The sequence below is a fragment of the Choristoneura fumiferana genome, chromosome 8 (genome assembly GCF_025370935.1).
Source record: "Choristoneura fumiferana chromosome 8, NRCan_CFum_1, whole genome shotgun sequence".
In the NCBI taxonomy this organism is placed as follows: Eukaryota; Metazoa; Arthropoda; class Insecta; order Lepidoptera; family Tortricidae; genus Choristoneura; species Choristoneura fumiferana.
Genome location: NC_133479.1, coordinates 11,685,635 through 11,700,457, shown reverse-complemented (window position 1 = coordinate 11,700,457; position 14,823 = coordinate 11,685,635). Strand labels below are relative to the sequence as shown.

Below are 14,823 nucleotides of genomic sequence, written 5' to 3'. Positions count from 1 at the left end.
TTAGATTCGTTCTTAGATCGCGTAATTTTGAACAAAAAACTACCGTGACTCACTGACTGTGAAATAAATCCGGATAACTCAGATCTTAACTCAAGTTGCGGGAGTTGTCTCGACACATTTTGCAGCAGCCGCCGTGGCATGTGCTCCAGGAGGAAGGGCTGCGAATCAGCCCGAAACATTTCGAGCTAAACTCGTTTTAAGACGTGAGTTATCCGAGTTTATTTCACTATCGCGTTGTTTTCTTTAAGAAAATAAGCGAATACTCGTATTGACCATCCGATTTTTGATGGGTCAGCAAACATTCAGTTTATTTTTTTTTACGCAGTCTTTTTTCGCCTCAGCATCCTCTGCTCTTTTATTGCCCCAAGATCTTACGACCTCTAAGACACACCTCTTAGTCATGGCCTTAAAAAAATCATTCTCTTCCCTTCTTTCTAATTGAAAAATTATGAAAGAGATAGATACTTTGGGGGTATATGTCCTGATATAAACGTAAGTCAATGGTGTTATTATGAAAGTTTCTGATACGACCCGCCAATCGAGCCAAGTTGGCACGATCGACTTATAAATCTCGTGAGAAAATAATAGTCCAAGAAAATTGCCCACACCAAGAAAGCTCAAGGAAAGCGATATTAAGTCTTAAGCTGATTTAAGCTGAGATGATAGAAGTGAAGAATTCAGGAAAATAAATCCTAGGCCAGCGATACTATCATTACACAGTTTAATGAACCTGTCTACTTTCATTCCATTGCTATGTAGACAGAGGGTTTGTACCTTGGTCCTGCTCAGGAATATTTTAGTACCTAATCGTAAATAACGTGAAATGTTGTAAAAGGCGTTTATAGTTTGCAAGATAGATGGGCCATCTAATTTGAGAATAACCTCAAAAAACTTTTTAAACTTGCACGATTTTTAATCATAACTAATACCTTAGCCTAAACTTGATGACGACTTCGAAATTTACTAATTAAACTATTACCTCGAAGTTTTGATCACATTGATTGCAGCGGCCGAAGTCACGAGAGGATTCAGCACGGCAGCTGCGGAGTTGTCGGAAATATTCAGGTATTTATCTTAGCAAAACTTTAACTCGTCATTAAGTCCCCGATGAGCTGTTAAACTAGAAAGTAACCAAAATCAATTTTCCAAATATGGACTTTCATGTCTAACACGCAAACACGTACGATTTTCTATAGTCAATTACCTATCACTACGTCAAATTGGGGCAAACACATGAACAAAACTGAACAAAGTACCAAACGAGGCAACCCTTGTATAATTTGAGGTGGCTCCTAATACCGCGCACAGTTGGCTTATTTGCAAAGTCGTTTAGTTTTCGACAGACACATCAACTACATCCACAGTAGAGCAGTTATCAGTATATCAAGTCAAGGCAGTTTTTTAAGTTTTTTTTTTATATAATTTTTAATGCTTGCAAGCTTTTTTCGCTGGCTGTACTTTTTGTTTACTTTACTTGCATTGTCATCTAAATTGCATTTCCTTACCAAATTTCAAGTCGATGCCATAAACCGTTGAGAAGTTCGTCCTGCGGAGACGACCCTGGTCGGCCCACCAGGATGTCATTACCAGATTACTGTATTGTTACCAGATTTACTTGGGTACGCCAAATTTTAAATTATTCCGACTCAAATTGAACTTGCAAGATTTGCTCCGCACATACATACATAATAAAAGAAACAAAATGCAAATGACAAACTTTGAGAAACATAAACAAAGGCGGACTTATCCCTTTATTAAGGGATCTCTACCAGTCAAACTGTGAGAGGATGAGAGGAGCAATCAGGTACCGATAAAGAGTGAGTTTAACTAGGTAGATATTTTTGATTTTATTAGTAGTTTTTAATGAAGTTTAGTACCTAATGTGTTTTGTTAGAATGGATTAAATGACTCGGTAGTGGGACGGTTCCTGACTTTATAGTAGTGTGTTGAACCGTTTAATTTAGTAATTGTACTGTATCTTACTGTGTGCTACACAAGGACAATAGAAGTTGTATCCTGAACCCAAAGCCTGCCTACTTGTTAAGCTGCTAAGTTTTCGGCTTTTGTTCGCAAATCGCTACACTGGGAGTGCGTGTAATTATTGGACGTGCTTGTAATTTGCTTTAATTGTTCCCACTGAATATAAGAAGCCACGCGTGCGTTTATATACCTACAAGTACATATATATCGCAGGGAAATGGCCAAAACGAAACATAGATTTGAACTTTCTAAGACACAACTTGTATGACACAAATCACGCAGGCTGTTAAAATGGTGAATCTATTTCACCATTTGCCAAGAAAAAAAAATTTGATCAAATCCCTGAATTTGTTAGGGAAATGACTAAATCAGTCATAAGAGCTGATTAGATCTTTTCGCGACATATAGCTGAGTGGCAGCCATTTTGGCTTGTAGGAATAGGCATGCATGTGTATTAAGTCAGTGTTTCTGTATGTGTATCTATTTTATCAGCCAATAAACCATTTATTATTCTTATTAGTGATTTGATAAAATCCCTGAAACACTTTAAAGAGATGACGAAAGGAACTCGCAAAGTCAACTCGTTTTATTATTTCACTACACATTAAAGACTTGATAAAGTCTCTACTGTAACATAGTATTGATGATTAAATCAAATCTCTGAGCCGGGCCCAATTGCATAACAAATTACAAGCAAATAGTATTAGTGATTTTCAATACAAAATTGCTAATAGCTTGTAACTTGTTATGCAATACGGTATTTGACTAATTTGTATATGTTTTATAAATTAAAAATTCACAATGCCTGTTATCGAATAGAGGAACAATTTTTAAGCTACCTTTACAAATAACAAAGTTATAATGGTTTGAAATTCAAGATTAGACAGAGAAAGACATACTGGCATGTGACGTCACACGCCAGTACCGCCATACTTGCTGCATAGAGAAAAGCGTTTGAAAAAGAGACAGGTATACAGATTTTTCAAAAAAACACTATAAATCCAATTTTCAACCGATTTAAATTTTCTCTTCGCTGAACACTATCTGTATATCTATATTTTCAAAATAATATTAAGATATGGCTAATTAAGGAGTTGTCAAATACCGTATTGGACCCCAGTTGAGTAAAATGACGTAAGTATTACTTAAGACAATTTACTCGTAAAATTATACAGTAAGTGGAAAGTTGGTGGTACTACGAGGAGTAAGGGGGGAAATCGTGTCATTGGGATTCGTCAAGTTGAATTACACAATTTAACCTTTATAATGATTGTCTCAATAAAGCATGAGGACTGCATATGTACAACAAGCATGTTTCACTTTTGTATATACTTTTGGATATACTTGATGGTCATACAAGAGCTCTCAATCAAGGACTTATGGAGCTTTAAAAAATAACAAAAGTTATATACGAGTCAACCGGAATCCTAGCCCTGAATAATACAAAGGGGGTCGCGTTAGCGTGATCTCGCGAGGCAATTAGGGGGCCCAGGTGTGGACAGCGAACAACTACGTTGGGACTTATGCCCAGCTTTAAGGGAGTCTGGAAGGGCCTTTATTTGAGACGCGATTTGATAAAAATTTGTGTACGAGCTTGATTAGTAAATTAATCAAGTTACCAAGTTGCCTAGTGACAACGGATAAACATACTGAAATTGATAGATACTTACTTACTTTAATCCATAGTACCTGGGCGACCGAGCTCCGCTTGGGCTAAAGCTCGCTAACCAGCGTTTTCCGAGAGATAAGAGCAAACGAGATCGATTTTTCATCCCCGAAAACCCCTACAAACCAAATTTCATCGAAATCATTGGAGCCGTTTAAGAGATTCTGACTATATACAAGAATTGCTCTTTTAAAGGTATTAGATAGATTACACATCAAACATCAAAATATCGTCCCCCTTACAACCAGAATCGCTTATCTGCATGAAATGTAGTTTCGAGAAAAACGCATTTAAAGGTTTGCATGCTCTAAAAACCTATAAAAACTAGTTATACTAAAAGCATCTCTATGTTTATATTTAGATAATTTATCCCTTAATAGGATAGCGCTATGTTATTTACTCTATACTCGCGCTGAGTAGCTTAAAATAGGGCTTTTCTTCAAAAGGTAATGCAGATAAGCGATTTTGCCTGTAGACACGTTTTTTTTTTATCTTCCAAACTAGCAAGTTTACGCAGATATATTGGATAAACTATCATTTTAAGTCCAAAATTGAAGCATTTTTCGCCGAATACAGTGTTAAAATGCTTACATGTTTTATACAATTTAAGTTTTTAGTTAAGTCTCAGCGCAAATAAGAGGTATTGGCTGTACACAAATCGGAATTTACCTCTTAAGCGCGCTTAATAGTGCAAAATATTTCTAAGATATTTTGACTCTAGGCTTTTTTTCTGTTTTTCTAGCTTATATGCAATGTAGCATTATTCTGTTTTGTTTTTATCATTCAAAGACATATAACTTGTATTTTTCGAAAGAGTTCCATCAATCTATTTCAACAAATAGGTACCAAATAGCCCAAAAATATAAATAAATGAAAACTAGCGAGCTAGGCTTAAATATAGTATTATATTTCTAGTATATGTGAGATATATTACGTTATTCCTTTAATGTCATATGTGCTGCTTAATACATTTAATTATAGAACTTTTGATTACATGCATACAACAAAAAAACATATTTTATTTAAAATTTTTAATAAAAAGGCACTTAGCGTCTCAAGGCTCAAAGTAACCACTGAAACAGTCATGGAAAAAGAACCGTAATGGTAATAACCATCAGCCTTCTTCTTCATCAAAACGATAACGAGCATGGATATTCAGGTTTCGATGAACTAAATAGAAAAACATAGGTATAACCAGATCCAGCAGACCGTCGAAATGAACCGCGAGTGTCATTTAGATACCTACTATTTACTACTTCGTATCGTAGGTACGTCGTATCAATGAATAGCTTATCACGGCATAAAACATTTACGTTGTCACACATTTTAATTGTTCTTGTTGTTGTTGTTGTTTCTTTAAAAAAATATGGCTCTGTCTATTGGAGGACAATTTTGCCAGTGCCTAGTAGTTTTTGCCGTTGTACGGTAAAAAAAATCTAGAAAACGAAATATGAGAGGTAATGGTGGATGAACGATGACAGCGCGAATCTCATTGTTCTTGTATAGGTAATATTTTTATCAATTACGACATGTCGTCTGACTTTTTGAGTTTTGATACCAGGCCTGTAACTTTGCAAAGCAACCGTCGAACAAGACAAGGTAACAGAAAATCGAATCCAAACTCTGTTGAACCTCTTTCAGTAGAGGAATTTAAACTACCTGCATTAAAAAGCTATACACTAATCCACTGCCAATAAGCGCAGCTAAAAAAATTAAGATTAAATTACTTTTTACAAAAAAAATGTTATACCGGTGATTCACCATAGCTGGTTGCACTGGCCTGTGATGAAGACGTTATTGAGCGTGTGCCGTACGTAGTCACAGCTAAAGACAAGCAGTGATGAAAAATAACCTTAATGGTAATAATCATCAGTCTTCTTCTTCATCACTGCTTGTCTCAGCTGTGGCTACTCAAACCAGCCATGGATAATTAATATTACCTAAGCCAAGAACAATGAAAATGTGTGACTACGTAAATGTTTTATGCCGTGATAAGCTTTTCATTGATACGACGTACCTACGATACGAAGTAGTAAATAAGTAGGTTATCTAAATGACAATCACGGTTCATTCTGACGATCTGCTGGATCTGGTTATAATGTTTTTCTATTTAGTTCATCGAAACCTGAATATCCATGCTCCTTATCGTCACCTGAAAGAAAAACACTGTTAAATTACGGAATCGCTGTTATACATAGATCTGTTCACTCACGAAGGCGCGCCCCTCCACAGCTAATTATTAATGTACACGAGTAAACCTCGTAAGTACTTACACATTGTCTTAGTCTTAGTGTGCGTGACTGACGGTACGCTTGCGACTGAAGCCATAAGGACAAGTTCGAGCTACGCACACATAGACTTGTCGTACGGATACGTTTACAATTACAATTCTTATAGAATGTGGAGAGGCGGACTTTCGTTAGTGAACAGATCTATAATTACCTAAATAAGTTTTAACAAATTACTTATTCTATTCTTATTAATCGTGCTTTCAAGCGTGTCCGAACCGACTAAGCTAGCCTAGACAAAGTGCACACTACTTTACAATACAGCGCGAAACGTCTAAGCGATACTTAAGCGATTTTGGCTGTAGCGCTTCTTATGGTCGAAGCAAACATTGTTACAAGCAATATCGCCTATATTATATTTAGTTTGTTTTCGCTGTTGCAATAATTGAAATATAAAGTAATGCTGAACAGGCAAAACCTACTAACATTATTTAGCACTTTTAGGCAGTACTCAAATTGCATTTTTATTGAAATCTTAACATTCCAAAATCGCTTGTTTGACATTAAAATATTTTTGCTGTTGTAAAATAAAAAAAAATGCTGTTTAACCGACGCGTAGTTGTTTTTGGCTGTTGATTTTCTTAAAAATCGGCTTTAAGTGAGCTTAAGAAAAACGTAACTCGGTATTGGAGTATCGTACAGTAAAACGGGTTTCAACAGCATGTAGATCTTGGAAAGTACATTCTAACGATATATTTAACTCAGTTTTGCCCAAAAGTGACTTTAAGCGATTCTGGTTGTAAGGGGACGATATATGCATCGTTGAGTTTCTTGCCGGATTCTTCTCAGCAGAGGTTTTTGCTGATTTGGGACCATTTCGTGACATACAACTTTCTTATTTTTTTTATATCTTTTTGTTATACTACGCTACTTTGTCACGAATAAATGATTTCTATTTTTTTTTTAACGAGCTATCGTATTCATTATTTCTTTCTGCTCCGCTCCGCCTCCGCCGTCAGTGAGTTCCTAGCTTAAATGCTATACATTAGACGCGCGGTTTTAGCGCACCGTCTCTTTTTCAAGCGATACTTTGAAGAGGGATGACTCGCTTCGCTACGCTACACTACAACCTGACTAAGTTATCATTCGAGCGTCACAATGTAATTCTTGCAGGTGGTAGGACCTCGTGCAAGGTTCGCCCGGATTGCTAACACCATCTATTCCTCGCTAATCCTGCCGTGAACCAGCAGTGCTTGCACTGTTGGGTTTCCGCGTGGAGAGTAAGACAGCCGGTGAAATTACTGGCACTTGAGGTATCCCGTCTTAGACCTCTAGGTTGGCAACGCATCTGCAATCCCCCTGTTGTTGCAGGTGTCTATGGGCGGTGGTTATCTCTTACCATCAGGAGACTCACTTGCTCGTTTGCCGTTCAGTCGAATTTAAATAAAATTCGTTCGTCAATATTCTTTACGTCATATCAACTGGCCATTGAAGACATATCCAGATTCGATTTGTAGCATTCGAAGATGGCGTATGTAGACAATATCTAATTTTGCTATTTCTGTTTCTTTGACTAGTTGAAGTATAATTTTGATAGTGTTTTATACGGCGATTAACCTTAACAGTGAACAGTGATCCCAAAATCGTATATTGCTCTCGTGTCTAACATTTTTTAATGCGCAAGTGGTCTCCACGTGGTTTCTGGAATTTTACTATCAAGTTGCAAAAACTACAATCACCGTACAACATCCCTCTCAAAGAGAGTTTACCTTGACACTAGCGAAATTGTCCTCTTAATTAGGACAGAAAAGCCATATTTTAAAAGAGAAGAAGAAGACATATCCAGTATCTATGTGAGATCCACGTATCTCTAAGTGGGTAAGTAACCGTCGGGTTGTTATTGGGCTAAGCGTCACGCAGACTTATTACGGTCCCTGGATGACACTTGATTTTTATCATAAATGCCTCGCCATTAGAATAAAGCATGCAACAAATGGGTATTATGTATGTGTACATGGTGTACATAGCGTTAATCTGTGACATCCATGCTTATAAAAAATAGGTCACCTGTTTGTTTCTCAAATAAATGTAGACTAATATAGTGTTTAAGTAATCCAGAACAGATTGGTTCTAAAAAAACACTTGCACAATGGAAAGCTGTAGGTAATGCTTGCGTAGTATTTATTAATACTAGTAGTATTCAATAGTAAAAATTAAAACATTCATTTATACGAAACACGTGCACGTGCACGTGTCAGGTTTTCGCTTTGATTATGGACGTACTTTGTCACAGTAGGCGGAGGTTACAAACGGGGCTTCTAGATTATTCCATATCTTAAGATAAGCCAGTATGTACACATGCCTTGGCGCACTAAATCGAGTCGATTATGTACGCACATCAAATGTAATGGCGCGCATTCACCTTGATTGATATTATCCTTTATAATAATTGCAATCGCTGTACGGAAGGTAATTAGAATAATGTAATTAGGGTCGGAACTTACGATAGTGACGCCATCTATCGTCGACGTTATCTAAATAGCTGTTTGGTTAACTATAGATATACTAAAATAACGCCATCTGTCGTCGACGTTATCTAAACAGCTGTTTGTTTGTTTGGTTACAGATAGGTATACTAAAATCAGTTTCATCAAATGGTCAAGTAACTCGTGGAAGCTTAGTGGTTTGATCTATGGCCTCTCAAGTAGGTAGAAGGTCGTTAGTTCGAGCCCGGTCTCGCCACTCTTGAGTTTATCAAAAATTATGTGCGAAATTACATTTGAAATTTACCATTAGCTTTACGGTGAAGGAAAACATGAGCAAACCTGCACGCACCTACAAAAAAAAATATTGTGTGTTAAGTTCCCAATCCGCATTAGGCTCGCGTGAGATCTACGACCCAAGCCCTCTCGTTCTGAGAGGCCAGTGCTATGGAGAGTGGGACTTAAGTGTCGGGGTCAAAGATAAGTTTACACTTTAATATCGTATCGCTGTCACTTTCGTGTTTGAACTTTTGTGTAAAATTATAAGGCATACAGTGACAAGTTAATAAAAGTGTAAATAAGTTTTTGGTGAAAAAAAATTGTTTAATACAAGCTCCTTCTGCCGACTGTACTTGCATTGCCAACCAAGCTACATTTGCATACCAAATTTCAAGTCGACGCCACTAACCTGAGAAGAGTTACGTCCTGCGGAGACGATTCTGGCCGGACTACCAAGATGTGACTTCCAAATTATTGTATTATCACGCAATTTACTTAAGTATACCAAATTTCAAGTCAATCCAACTACTGGAAGTTGGCCGAGTTTAAGTTGTAAGATTTGATTACAGACAGACAGACAGACAGACAACGGGACAGATGAAACTCAAGTCAACTGAACTATGTTATACGGTGGATCAAATCAAGAATCGTATGATTTAACTACATTACTAAATATATAAAACAAAGATTTCACAGGCGATGCCTAAATTAAGTTAACAAACTCATAAAATTAAGAACCAGTTATTAAGTACAATAACTTAACAGACGCAGACGTATTAACCTGATTATTTAATTTAAAGCGATAAAGTTCAACCGAGCTCAATTTAAGCCACTTCGCTTTCACAAAATAGAACATTAATTAATTAAATTTTAAAGTTTTTACGCTACAACGCCAATTGGATAGTGTAGTACGAAGTGCAAAATTGGGACTTCGCATTTTGCCGTCCCGCTGACGCTTATTATATTTAATACGAGAGTGAGAGGGACGCACATAGGCTAACAGGACGATTAATCGAGCGTTTCAAACGCCTCATTTTTCTGGTCACATTTTTTACGAATCAGCTGTAGATTTTGATGTCGTTTTCGATTATTTGTAAGAGCGCCTGTATTTCTAACAGATTTATGGCAATTTTTACAGAAAAGTGAACAGAAAAATGAGACGGTTGACACGCTCGAATAATAGTTCAATAAATACCGTGTGATTCGGTAGACGTGAACAGAACCAACCCTACATTCTTAATAATGGATAATGGATCGTTCACAATGTTCTTTATTCCAAAGTGGCCATGCACTTAGTAAAATTTGATACTTTTTGTTTTGTACCTTTTAAAAAAACGAGTACGATATAGTAGCCTTAACTAACTGCATCCGGTAGGGTTGGTCCTGCTCACATCTCCCGTATCATCCTGTATAATTATGGTTTCGTACTCGAGTGGCACGGTGATGATTATGATGATGACACTGATGGTAATGATAATCATAATAAAGGCGATTAGGAAGAAAAATAACCGTTGAAGTGAGGACACACACTCGCACACACACTCGACAGGCACTCGAGGGAGTGGCGACTACAAATCGGAAGTCGAAGCGTTGGCAGATCGCGAGAGTTGCGGGCAAACGGTGGATGCAAGGGGCGAGTTATGGTTCATTGCGGCGTTCTAAGAGAGATTCCTTTGTTCAACAGTGGACGTCTCTCAGGCTGATGATGATGGTGATGATTATGGTATATGTAGTGCCACGAGAGTTGAAGTGAATGATTACACACACAGCTACATTGAAAACTGATTGCACAAAAGGAGAATGAATTAAATGAATGAGTGAATGTCAAAATCCCGCTCTCATTAGGTACATGACATGTTCTTGTGTGTGTGTGACCTCAACTCTGGTGGCACTGCCTGCTAATAGGGGTTATTACATATAATGACGTTGGTGATTACAAATATGGTGATGAAGATACTTCCGCCCAAAGCTAAGCAACCAGTAATCTCACGTTTTGCCATGCGCAGTGCCCTACTGTATCACATAGAACAAGGATATAGTATATTTTTTATCAAGAGACTAAAATAAGCCAATATATACCCGAGGTGGTTAGTCACCCAAGCTTTAGCGAGGGTGTCTATTTATCCGAGGGTTTGTATTGACTTTTAGTCTCGTGGTGAAAACTCTATTTTTCACTTCGATTGCGAGAAAAAAATAGTCAGTTTAGTACAAAAAGATTTAATCAAAAAATAAAAATAAATCTTTCTAGATTTCGGCGGCAAAAGATTATCAGTTATGTCTTGTTCTCTTTGCTCGACATCATAATTTTCACTATCACTTATCGACATTGTGAGAATAATCAATTTATTTTAACCGTTTACGATTTACGCTCTACAGTCTACAACAATTTCAAAGTTTTCGCGGTAAGTATTTTTTTCCAACCAGACACAGATATAACAAAATTGCATCGGTGAAATGGTCCATGCACAAATGAAAAAATAGAATGGCGCCACCTTCTATGCGGAATAAGCATAGAACTAAGACCACGTAGACCAAGAAGTGCCGCAACACGCACACTCAGCACACTCACTCACCTCACTCAGCTCACTGCAGTGTGCGTGTTGCGGCAGCCGCCGAGTCGCGTTCGCGTGCTCCTGAGAAGAAGGGCTACGAAATAGCCCGAAACATGTCGAGCTAAACTCGGTTTAAGACGTGAGTTATCCGTTACAATATCATTTAATACTATTGTACCTCATCGAACAAGCCTCTATCGCCAAACTTCAAAAAACAAGGCATAAAAAATGCTGGCAAAAATTCAAAATGTTGCCATCAAGTCGGATGTAACTTCTGTGCTTCTTTTGACCGGCCGCTTTAGCGTTGTGGCTACAAAGTGGGGCTAATGCACGTAGAAAAGTAATTTCAAGCCGGCTGAAATAGGTGCTATTTGACATAAGCGTTTTATTTTCTAGCGTCTGGTGAAGAAATTACCATATTTAAAAGTGGCTTTTTTATTCTTGTAAAAGCCAAATTTAAGTGCAGTTAAACACTTTATTCCGCTGCCTAGCTTGAAAAGGTTTTAAAAGTAGATGAATGGAATGTAAATGTGACATTTGCAGCAAAATGGTTCTAACTTAGTAACTACACGTGTCTTATCAGTTGCTTTGACTGTACATGCGATGCGACATAAGGTCATAAATATAATGTAACTATGATAAACTTCAACTATATACTATGGTTCAATTAAACCGTTAAATAATGTGTGTGGTTAGGTAACCCACCAATTAGTGCGAATAAAAAGTCAAGCGAAATCCTATTAAAGAAAATTTTTATTCAACTTTTTAAAACGACCAAATTGCGCCAAAAATGCGTCAGCCTCGAGCAGATGTTCTCACCCCGCCAACCTACGCCATGCAGATAAATGCGGCCAAGTACGAGTCCTATTAACGAACCAATAGTTCCGTAAAATCTCTATCGACATAAATAAATTAATCATGCTTTACCACGTGTTACAAAGTTCGCGGGTGAGGAAAGTGATTGCTTATAGTTCATCTACCGACTTAATTTCTGTCTTAATGTTTGCGTTGTTATGTATTTTTTTTTTTCAAATATAGTAACTTATGCTCAAGGTGTCTTCAATTTATTCCGCAGTATTTCAACACAGTTTGGTTAGTTTGGCTAAACAGCCCTGCATGTGAATGTTGTTTATGAGTTTTAAACTGTGGTTGACAAAATTAAATGTTTCTATACATTGGTCGATATTTAAAGCGTACCGTACCGTAGTCGTATCAGTTTTTGTATTCCGGTTTGTGGTTTGTGAATTACAAAAAATATTACCAATGAAACGGGTACAAAATTCAGATCTATTGTAAAGAAGACATTAATATCTAAGGCGTATTATAAAGTTAATGATTATATCATGGACCCGCATTGGCGATCCTTTACTTCAAATAGCGAACCTACTGTGTTAAATACTTGTGATGTACAGATATCATTTAATAATATTGTAAATCTGTTTAAAAATATATATACCTCGTTGAGTTTCTTGCCGGATTCTTCTCAGCAGAGGTTTTTCCGAACTGGTGGTAGATTTTTTTTGACATTCATAAGTGTTTGTTATAGCCTAAATCGAAATATATTTTGACTTTGACTTTGCATTTTTTTTCCTTACCTACCATTTTACAATTTAAATATTTGTTTAGTTAGACAACTAATACGCTTTTGATAAAGTATAATTCACAAATGCGTCACAAATGGCCGTATTTATTCTAGTTTATTTAATTATAGCTTCAATAGATTTAAATAATATGAAAAAAAAAGTAAAAGAAAAAGTAAATTATATCGTCGCACGGAACCCTAAAAAATGGAATATTCTGTAAATCAGCGTCATGGGTGTCATGACACATTAGCGCCGGGCAACGAGGGTCCGCGCGGAAAATTGCACGCGCACATGATCGATGGGACGCCAGATGTCGCGGGCTAAGAGTGGACTAAAAATACACTGAGAGATAAACTTATAACTTAAGTAACAACTCTATTACCGGTTATTACTAGTTTTTTAATCGAATTTTCACAGAGATATTATTCCCAAATGTTTAATTTGCCAAACTAACAAAACAAACAAACAAACTCCGAAGCAAACAAAAAAACTCAATGTATTTCAAATGGCTTTGTAGAACATAGTAGATTAGGTTAGGTTTGTTTTATTAAAGTTCCGAAAAAAACATGGTTTCAGAGAATATCGTGAGTTTGGGAAATGAAACAGCTTGGCAAATGAAACGTTTGGGAAAAATATTTCTCCGAAAAGACAACATTTTTTTTTTCATTAATTATGTAACCACGAGTTACAGTACGACTACTTGGAGTTAACACTTGACAGATGGGCGTGCCTTCAGTCAATTTTCAACTTTGACGTCATACAAATAAAGCCATTTTTAGTATACCGCTACCCACGTTTACAGATTATGTAAAAACTATTTTATTTGTATGACCTCAAAGTTGAAAATTGACTGAAGGCACGCCCATCTGTCAAGTGTTAACTCCAAGTAATCGTACTGTAACTGTTGATTCAGGACAGGAGGGTTAAGTGTCAAAATGCCAGAAAGTGTCATATGTACGTTTCAACTGAGGTTTCAACGGCGTGGTGCCATAATAAGTGGATTACCACCTCTTTACTTGAATTTTTACGTCAGTGATGATAAGTATGATCAAATCTTCGAGCTAAATAAAATACACATATCAAAAAGTCTCGGATAATCATTATCCCCACACAAATTTCATATTTTGACTCAGTATAGTAATTGCTTTTATTTAAATTTTCAAAACTGTCTAGGGTTAAGATTTCCCAAGGCACTTTTGATGAGTGTAATTCTCGTTGCAATATCCCGAGTACACTCCCAGTAGATAACATTTCTGCATAAAAGTTAATATTTTAAAAGTTCCTCGCTCAAAAAAATAGCACAAGTTCGTATAAAAACTCATAATAAATAACTAAATAAAAATGCAATAAATAATCCTCAGTGCTGATACAAACGCTTCACAACTATGGTAAGTTCCGGGAACAAAAGAGTTTTCTGGCTCGGAGATAAAAGCAACTTGCGCTTAAGTATTATTGCGTTTTGAAAAAACTCCGAAGACGTTCTCATTGAATACATAACGCTAGCTGTCTTCGCTGCGAACGATTACACGGGAATAAATTCGTATTCCTAACAGAGTGTGGGTGAAGCCAGATGAGCGTAATTTTTAGAGTTGTGAGTCTCGTATTTTCGGTCGCGTAATTTTGGTTTCATGGAATATTATATACCTACAACTCATTTGGAGTCGGCGTGCGGCACAAACAGAACTTTTGTATAGAATCGAATACAGCAGACTTACAACTTAAAAAATTACGCTCGTCTTCACCCTAAGTGTAAATGAAAACATTGAACAGATTCACAAAGTTTTAGAGGCTAAAATTTAGACTATCGCGGCCATTACTAATTTTATGTTTTTATTTTTTAGGGTTTTTTTGCGTCGTCTCGTGATCATGGCGAATGCAACTGTGCCGAAACTTCGAGCTTATCTAAAATAAAAGTACGCGAAACAAAATCCGAATGTAAATCATAAAATTTAACAGATTAAGTTCTTTATCTACCTAAGTTAAGGCGAAGGCTAGACGTCTCCACAGATATTTACATACATACAGAGTTTTATCGTTAAGTTTTAAAATGTT

At 36.7% G+C, this 14,823-nt stretch overlaps 1 protein-coding gene across 6 annotated transcripts in view; it reads right to left on the bottom strand.

Annotated features, from left to right (window-relative positions):
* The window catches only part of Lar (tyrosine-protein phosphatase Lar), a 474,823-nt gene that overhangs the window by 378,566 nt on the left and 81,434 nt on the right, over window positions 1-14,823 (bottom strand). The gene's annotated exons all lie outside the window — the stretch shown is intronic.